Here is an 8,807-nt window from a genome sequence, read left to right on the forward strand (position 1 = left end):
TGTTCACACTGGACAGCGACATAAAGTGCATTACTAATGGTGGATGCTAGTCAGAAAGATCAACAGCCTCAGAAAGTTCTTCTCCAAGAACCTCTCAGCTTTGCGGTCATGTGAGGCAAGGGTCTTCGATTTTATGTGTGGAATTATGAGACTAGAATTCTGAGACTCATTTATTTCTTTTTCATTCATTTACTTCACATTTATTTAACAGCTCTTGTAACCGCGCTGGGTGCCGGAGGCACAGAGATAGATCAGAATCAGTCCCTGCCCTCAAGTCAAGTGAGGGAGACAGACATTTAAGCAGATCATTATATACAGCGTCGTATATAACGACACTGCGCTTCAGTAAGCATTTGGCCAAGGCGTGTGCATATTTCATCCAAACCCATGAGGGGGGTGCTTTTCTCAGCACCTGTTCTGCAGGTGAGAAAAAAAAATCAAAGCTAAGTTGGTCACACAAAGGATTAATCAAGGACACTCAGCAGAGCCCTGATTTTCCCCCAAGACCACCTGTTGGTACAGGTCAGGGGTATGGGGGCTCGAGGAGGAAGGGTCAGATTGGGGCAGCTGGGGTGGTGAGGGAGAGTCCAGGAAAGCATCACAGTAGAAGGGACCCTTGAACTACCTCCCGAAGGAAGTGTGGGAGTCTGATGGCTTGGCAAGGTGGCAAAGGCTTTTCTTCTCTCAAGAGACAGCCAGGAGCCATGCTGAGAATAAGAAAGGGTAGGATTTTAGAGGAAACAGACCCGGTTTGAACTTTAGTTCCAGCTTTTACTAGCTGTGTGACCCTGGGCAAGCCACTTAACCTCTCTGGTTCTCCATTCTTTTCATGGAAGATTATCATGAGAGTAGAGATCCCGTATGTATGTAACACATCTAGCATTAGCACAATAGCAGAAGCTTCATGCTGGTTACAATCCATTGATGCACTTCCCCTGAGTTCAAATCCCAGCTTTGGCACTTACCATCTGGGTGACCTGGGGTAAGTGGCTCACGTCTCTGTGCCTCATCTTTAAAAGGGGAATAATGAGAGTACCTGCCACGTAAGGCTATGAAAATAGAATAAATCACTATATGTGAAGGAAGTGCTTAAAAGAGCGGCAGGTCCAAATCAAGGTGCACGGTAGAGACTGGCCACTGTCAATACTTGCTCAAGCTACGGGCTGTGATAAGAGCTTTATAATTGTATTCATTCATTAGAATAACAAATGACTGTTGAGGGATCGCCTCGGTGCAGGCAAAGTTCCAGGCGCATCAGAGAATCTCACTTAGTTCAGAAGCACAAGCTGGACCCCTGAGTGTGACATTGAGTTCGTCTTGTGGGGGGAGTGGCAGCGGGGACAGGATTTGGGTGGTGAGAGAGGGGGCTGGAGGGATGGGGCGGGCCATACTGAAAAGCATTTTATGTCACATTTACGATCATTTCACGAGCACCCTGTAAGCAGTGGAGAGCCCACGGTGATTTTCAATCTGGGGAATTTTTATTCTTGGAGTTTATGATTCCCCAGTTGCAAAACTCTATGTGCCAATGTCTTTATGATCCCAACATTATAGCCCTATGATTTTGTGACCCTTTAATAATTTCGTACTTGCAGTGGTAGATTGGTATAAAAAATGGCCACAACAGGGGCTTCTGGTGTCAAGCCTGACACGTAAAGTGCTGAGAAGCCATTGCTTCTGTCTTAACCATAAGCAAAAACTAGGTGAGCTGAAAAACAATGACTACTCTTGAATCCACCCCAGAACTGAGGTTGCAAGGCACCCTGGGACCCCAGAATCTGAGCAGTCAGGCACATCCAGAAAGATACGGCACCCAAGACTGGCTTCCAACTGCTGAAGGTGATTTGGGCACCAGTGTAAGAGACAGAAGCCCCCAGGGACCCTGGTCATGGGCAGTGGGGGAGACCTCTTACTTTTGCAGCCTTTTCCTCCAGGAACCTCACCAGGCTCCAATGGGGGAGGGTCTGAGAGAGCTCCCCATGTGGCTCTGGCGGGGAGAGGCAAAGAGAGGCCATGGTAAAGTCCTCCCGGGACCTTCCTCCTCAGCTCTGGTGGATAGGACTTTGCCAGAAGGCAGTTCAGAGACTTTACCACAGCTAAGGCAAAAGGAACTCTGTGCCTCCTCAGTCCTCTCCAGACTTCCTGTTTCACTCAAGGGGGTGGGGGTGGGGGTGGGGGGGATACCCTAGACAACAGAGTGAATAGGCTGGGCTGTTTTAGCCAGAGAAGATACCAGAAGCAGGGGGAGGGGAGCGCTACCTCGGGAGGAGGAATAGAAACACTCCCCAAAGGCCATGCTCCTGAGATAAGAGGAACCCACTAAAAGCCTGAAACTTCATTAGAAGGTCAGGGATGCCCCCACCCCCCAGCTTTACCATCACACCTGTAAGGCTCCAGAATCATAATAGTGCATGACGGCTGAAATTACTGCAAACCACAGGGAAGCTCCAGAAATGAAAAAGAAAGAGAGAACAAGGACACAGAGGAACTTGAAACCTATACTTGTGCCTAGAGCTACAAGTATTGAGTGCAGTTCAGCTCCTAGAAAGATTAGCGCCAGCCCTCAGTATTTATCATCCTATACAACGTGTCCAGCTTTCAACCAAAATTTACAAGGCAGGCTTGTGTTAGTTTCCCGAGGCTGCTGTAACGAATTACCACGAACCCAGTGGCTTAAGACAACAGAACTTGGGGCACCTGGGTGGATCAGGCTGAAGAGCGCCGACTCTTGGTTTAGGCTCGGGTCACACGGGATCCCAGGGTCGTGCGATCAAGCCTCGAGTCAGGCTCTGCGCTGAGTGTGCTGCCTGTTTAAGATTCTCTGGCTCTCTCCCTCTGCCCCCCCTCCCCCATTCGTGCCGGATCTCTCTCCCTCATAAGTAAATAAGTAAATAACAAAAACAGAAATGTTATTTCCTTACTGTCCTGGAGGCCAGAAATCCATAATCAGTGTCACCGGGCTAAAATGGCAGCTGGACTGCCACTGTCTGAGGGCTCTAGAGGAGAAGCGCTTCCTTGCATCTGGCGGCGGCCGCCATTCTCTGGCTTACGGTGGAGAGTCTATTTGTCTTCTCCATGGTCCCATCGCCTTCTCCTCTTCTGTGTGATTACACGATGGCTGTGATTGCATTTACCCTGGACAATCCAGGATGATCTTCCCATCTCCAGATCTGGTTCTTCAGCCTCCCCCAGGGGAAGGAACAAAAGGCAAGGAAAAATACAGACTTCGGAGACAAAACAGACATCAGAAGCAGACTCAGATATCACACTGATGTTGGAATGATCAGACAGGGAATTTAGAATACCTGCGACTATAATGTTAAAGATTCTAAAGGAAAAACATTCTCCAGGGTTCCGTAGGTTAGGCCACAGAAAAAGTCTTACTACACTTTAGAAGATTGAAGTTATATGGAGAACAGATAGTCTCTTGACTGCTGCTGGAACCATATGCAGAAGAAAAAGATCCTTCGTATAGACCTTAGACTTTACATAAAAGTAACTAAAGTGAACTCAGATCACAGACCTAAAGGCAAAACACAAAACAATAAAAGTCTAGAAGAAAACAGGAGAAAATCTGCTTGACTCTGGGTTTGGTGGTGAGTTTTTAGATGCAAAACCAAATATGCAATCCATGAGAGAAAAAAGTTGCTAAGTTGGACACCTGTTAAGGCTTTGCTCTGTAAAATGCACTGTTGTTTTTAAATGTTTTTATTTATTTTGAGAGAGAGGGAGAGAGAGAGAGAGCAGGGGAGGGAAAGAGAGAGAGGGAGACAGAGGATCCGAAGTAGGCTCTGTGCTGAGAGCAGAGAGCCCTATGTGGGGCTCAAACTCATGAACGGCAAGATCATGACCTGAGCCGAAGTTGGATGCTTAACCGACTGAGCCACCCAGGTGCCCTTGTAAAATGCACTGTTAAGAGGACGAAAAGATCCCAGCCACAGGATGGGAGTAAATATTTACAAATCACGTATCAGATAAAAGATCATATCCAGAATATGCACAGAACGTCGAAAACTCACCAGGAGGAAGAAAACAAACAACCCAATTTTAAAATGGGCAAAAGATATGAACAGACACCTCAGCAAAGAAGACACACAGGTGGCAAACAAGCCTACAAAAAGATTCTCAGCCTCATTTATTTTCGGGGAAATGCAAATTAAAATAAAGTGCAAATGTAAACAACGACTACACGCCTATTAAAATGGACAAATCCCTCCCCCCCAAGCTGGCAAAAGCAAGTGCAGATGTAGATGCGAAGCAGCGGGAACTCTTACTCATTGCGGCTGGGAGTGAAAAATGGCACAGTTACTTTGGAAGACAGTTTGGCAGTTTCTTACAAAGCTACTTCTCAACTTACCATATGACTCAGAAATTTACCCAGCTGATTAGAAATACTACGCTCACACAAAAGCCCACACACAAATATTTATAGCAGCCTTACATTCCCGACAAAGCTGGAAGCGGCTAAGATTTCCTTTCATAGGTGAATGGACAACAGTGGTACATCCATACGATAGAATACTATTCAACAATCAAAAGGAAGCCGCTGTTAAGCCGTACAACAGTACGGATGCGTCTTAAATGCGTATTTGCTAAGTGAAAGAAGCCCGTCTCAAAAGCTATACACTGTTTGATTCCATTTATATGATTAACAAAAAGGTGAAACTATAGAGAGCAAAGACAGACCAGTGGCTGCCGCAGATTTGAAGAGAGCGGGATAGGTGATTAGGTGAAGCACCATTCTAGAGCCCTGAAACCATCCTGCCTGGCCCTGTAGCAGTGGGCACGTGACTATCCACTTGTCAGGACTCGGAGACCTTTACGAACAAGAATCGAAGCGAATCGTAATGCAGGCAGATTTGAAGAAAGAGTTTAACTGTATCGTAAACGTATGACATAGTCTCACCGAGTGATGTGGGCAATAGGTGTGCCGACCTAAATAACTTTGGGAATATCTGGAGACAACACTGGAGGCCAAAGAACTGTCCGTCCATAAGCACTGTACTCTAGTTGGTAAAGTTATTTCTCATGGGAGCACGGGCTGAGAATTCCGAAACTCCCATGCATGTGTGCTGGAATTGCCCAATTAAATAAATTAGGACGCCAGATGGTGGGAGCAGGTGTCTCGCTGTTGAAGTGGGGGATTCTAGATAAGCAAGAGGAGAGAGATAGGATGAACGCTATGAATGGGGTTGAGTGGGAGGCATTAGCATGAAGTCATGTTTCGCTTAATATAGATGCTAATGAACAGATATAGAAATACAGTTATGTGTATATACGTGTGTGTGTGTGTGTGTGTGTGTGTTACACATAGTACCCACTGAGAATGGACTCCAGTCACAACAAGCACACCCAGGGTACAGACCTTGATTTAAAAAAAAATTTTTTTAATGTTTATTCATTTTTGAGAGACAGAGTGTGAGGGGGGAGGGGCAGAAAGAGAGAGAGACAGATAGACAGAATCCAGAGCAGACTCCAGGCTCTGAGCTGTCAGCAGAGAGCCCGATGTGGGGTTCGAGCCCACGAATTGTGAGACCATGACCCGAGCCGAAGTCGGACGCTTCACCGACTGAGCCACCCAGGCGCCCCAAGGTCCTGATTTGCAATACCACTCTCCAGTGAAAGGAAACAGGCTCCGTGGAGAAATGGCTGATTGTAGGGCTGGGGCCGAAAACAAAGGAGATGAACTTAGAGGTAGTTACAGTGCCAGAAAGTAAGCAAGTGCTCAAAAATAAAAATAAAACCAAAAACAAATGATGAGGGTATGTCACAAGGGCACGGGGGCCAGTCATCTTACTAGCCCCAACGGGAAAAATGTGAGCAACAAAACATATAACATAGTGTTAGATGACACAAAGTAAAGAAGAAATACCCATGAGTCCACGCTGAAATGATACATGACATAAACAAGTAACAGTAGAGTTCCGAACACCTTGTGTAGACCCTGCCCCCTCAAGGAAGCGGGGAATAACTCTTCCTCTCTTAAGTGTGGGCTATGCACAGTGACTTCCCTTTACAGGGAACAATATGGAAAGAGGGAGAAAAGAGTAACATCCCAGTGGAGAAACCTTGCAGCCACCACCTTACCTAGCCGGTTCATCGTTAGTGAGAAGTGACACTGGTAACGTGTTCCCTTGAGGTAATGTGGTGAGAAAGACACTTCACTTCTGTGGTCTTCTTCCCCCAAATCCAGAGCTCCATCTAATCATGAGAAAAACACCCGGCAAACCCTAACTGAGGGACAGTCGACCCAAAAAACCTGATCCGCACTCCTCCAAAGTGTCAAAGACTCCAACCCAAGGCAAGTCTGACAAATGGTCACAGCCAAGAGAAACCTAAGGAGCTAAGATGATTAAGTGTAATATGGTACTTTGGATGGGATCCTGGAATGGAAACAAGACATTCAGGAAGAACTAATGAAATCTGAATAGAGTACGGAGTTTAGCTAACGGTGATGCATCACTGATTGGTTCTTTAGTGGTGACAAGTGTCCTACGGTGATATAAGATATTAGGAATGGGGGAACCTGGGTACAGGGGTATATAGGAACTCCCTGTATTAGCTTTGCAGCTTTTTTGTAAATCTAACTATTGTAAAATAGAAACATTATTTAATTTTTTTTTTAACGTTTATTTATTTTTTGAGACAGAGAGAGACAGAGCATGAACGGGGGAGGGACAGAGAGAGAGGGAGACACAGAATCGGAAGCAGGCTCCAGGCTCTGAGCCATCAGCCCAGAGCCTGACGCGGGGCTCGAACTCGCGGACCGTGAGATCGTGACCCGAGCTGAAGTCGGACGCTTAACCGACTGAGCCACCCAGGAGCCCCTAGAAACATTATTTAAACATATTGTTCGATGACCGCAACAGTTCACGTCCCATGCATCATCCCTTTTGCAATGTGACTTTGCCACCCTTCCCTTGGAAAGCTGGTTTCTATCTCCCCATTGAATCTGGGCTAGCCTGTGACTTGCTTGGGCTGAAAGAATGGGGACAGAATGTGGTACCAGTCATGGAGTTTCAAAGGCCTTGCACTATTGACTGAGACATTGCCCAAGCACCCTTCGTAGCCCAGCCAGGAGCCAACCAAACACCAGATATGTGACTGAGTCCCTTCCTCCTAGACAACGACCTGCAGACCTGCCCTCTGCTCCAGCCACAGAGAGACAAGGCAAAATTAGCTCAGCCCTACCCAGATCAGCAGGGCCACAAGTGACTCATATGAACCATAAGAAAAGCTTTTTATTATACAGCTAATAGCTAACTGATGCATTCGTACTGGAGCACAATGGTGTGTGTACAAGGTTATTTTGTTGCAACAATATGATTATAAAAGATTACGAGCAACCTAAAGGCTCATCCGTGGAAAACTGATCAAATAATTATGAGATCTGTACCACGGAATATTATGCAGCTGTTCAAAAGAATGAGGCCGCTCCGTATGAATCGCCATGGAACAAATCCCATGATACATCTTCTAAGTGAAGCTTCGAGATGCCGAGGAGCATAGAGAGGCAGCTACCCATCCTGTGAAATATTTATATTTGCACAGACTTTCTGCTGGGGGATATACACAAGGCGGGTGACAATCGCCGCCTCTCAGAAGGGGAACTGGCTGCTGGGAACAGCCGTGGAAGGGACACTCCCTTTTCACTCTACGATCTTTTTTGTCTTTTGAGACGTGGAAACGTGTTGTCTATTCAAAAATAAATAAAAGCAGAATGAAAGAAAAAACCCCAACAACCTCCCGTGCCTTTCCATTTCGGCCTGTTATTCTCCACTCGCAAGATTCCCCAGATCCGCGGGGTTACAAAGGGCAGCGGGGGAGCCAGGCTGCATTTTCTCCCGCCCTCCCCGCGGACAGCCTCCACCACGCGCTAAGGGAAGCCTGTTTCTGCGGTTCCCTTGTTTGCGAGCCCTGCCAGGCCGCCACGACCGCGCCTGCCACTAGGAGGCAGCAGGAGGCTACCTTCCCGGGCAGGAACTGCGGAGAGGTGGAGGTCGGCCCGAGCAGCATAGCAGGCTGGCTGGCTCCTCCCGAAAGGGCTCGGGCTTTACGTATGAAATATAATAATATCAACAATAACGATAGAAAAAATAAATGGTTTCGATCTGGGACCAAAACTCATCCCCAAACCCCCTCCAGGCACTGGATCATCCATCCAGTTCCCATAGCGTCCCCAGGGGAAGCCTGTGCCTCTGTAGGGGTTGGGGGGCAGGGTTGAGGGTGCGCGGCCGAGAGGCAGGTGGGGAGTGGAGGGAGATGACCTTGCCCTCCACCTGCACCCAGCTGTATAAAACCTGCCGGAGAACTCGCCCTTCAGGCTGCCGAGACCAACAATCCTTACACTCAGGAGATCTGGAGGGTTTGCCATTGACCCCCCCGCCCTCCGCGCGCCCCTGAAAAAGCCCCTTTCAACCTTGAACCTGCTCCACCTCTGTAAACTGAAGACGTGGCTGTAAGGACGAATGAAGGGGTTCATTTGTGCCCTTGACCTAAGGACCTTCTGGGCTGTCTTATCCCCATTTTACAGAAGCTGTGGCTTCATGGGGCAGAGCAACTTGCACCTGGCTGCACACCTGGCAAGTGGCGAGCTGGGTTCGAATCCAGATTTCCCTGGCTCCTGACTCCCAGCTCTTACCGCTTAACTTATCCTGCCTCCGCGGGCCGCCGAGAGGGATTGCACCGGAGAGGTGGCCGCGAAAGAGCGTTGGAAAGGGGCACGAGGCCGCGTTCCCGAGTCCCGTCTGCGTGCCCGGCGCGCACCCCTCAGGGAGGTGCTTTCCCCTGGAGATGGGCCGTGTGAC

At 48.0% G+C, this 8,807-nt stretch overlaps 1 long non-coding RNA gene across 1 annotated transcript; it reads right to left on the reverse strand.

Moving 5' to 3' along the window:
- Positions 1 to 226: 226 nt before the first annotated feature.
- LOC109274813 (uncharacterized) lies at positions 227 to 3,533 on the reverse strand. Its single transcript, XR_002083842.2, has 3 exons — positions 2,922 to 3,533; positions 626 to 707; positions 227 to 417 (listed from the first exon to the last, which is right to left on the reverse strand). It is a non-coding gene; the product is annotated as an uncharacterized LOC109274813 (long non-coding RNA).
- Between the last annotated feature and the right edge of the window lie 5,274 nt (positions 3,534 to 8,807).

This window comes from Panthera pardus, unplaced genomic scaffold (assembly GCF_024362965.1).
Source record: "Panthera pardus isolate Hobbes unplaced genomic scaffold, ASM2436296v1 HiC_scaffold_25, whole genome shotgun sequence".
Lineage (NCBI taxonomy): Eukaryota > Metazoa > Chordata > Mammalia > Carnivora > Felidae > Panthera > Panthera pardus.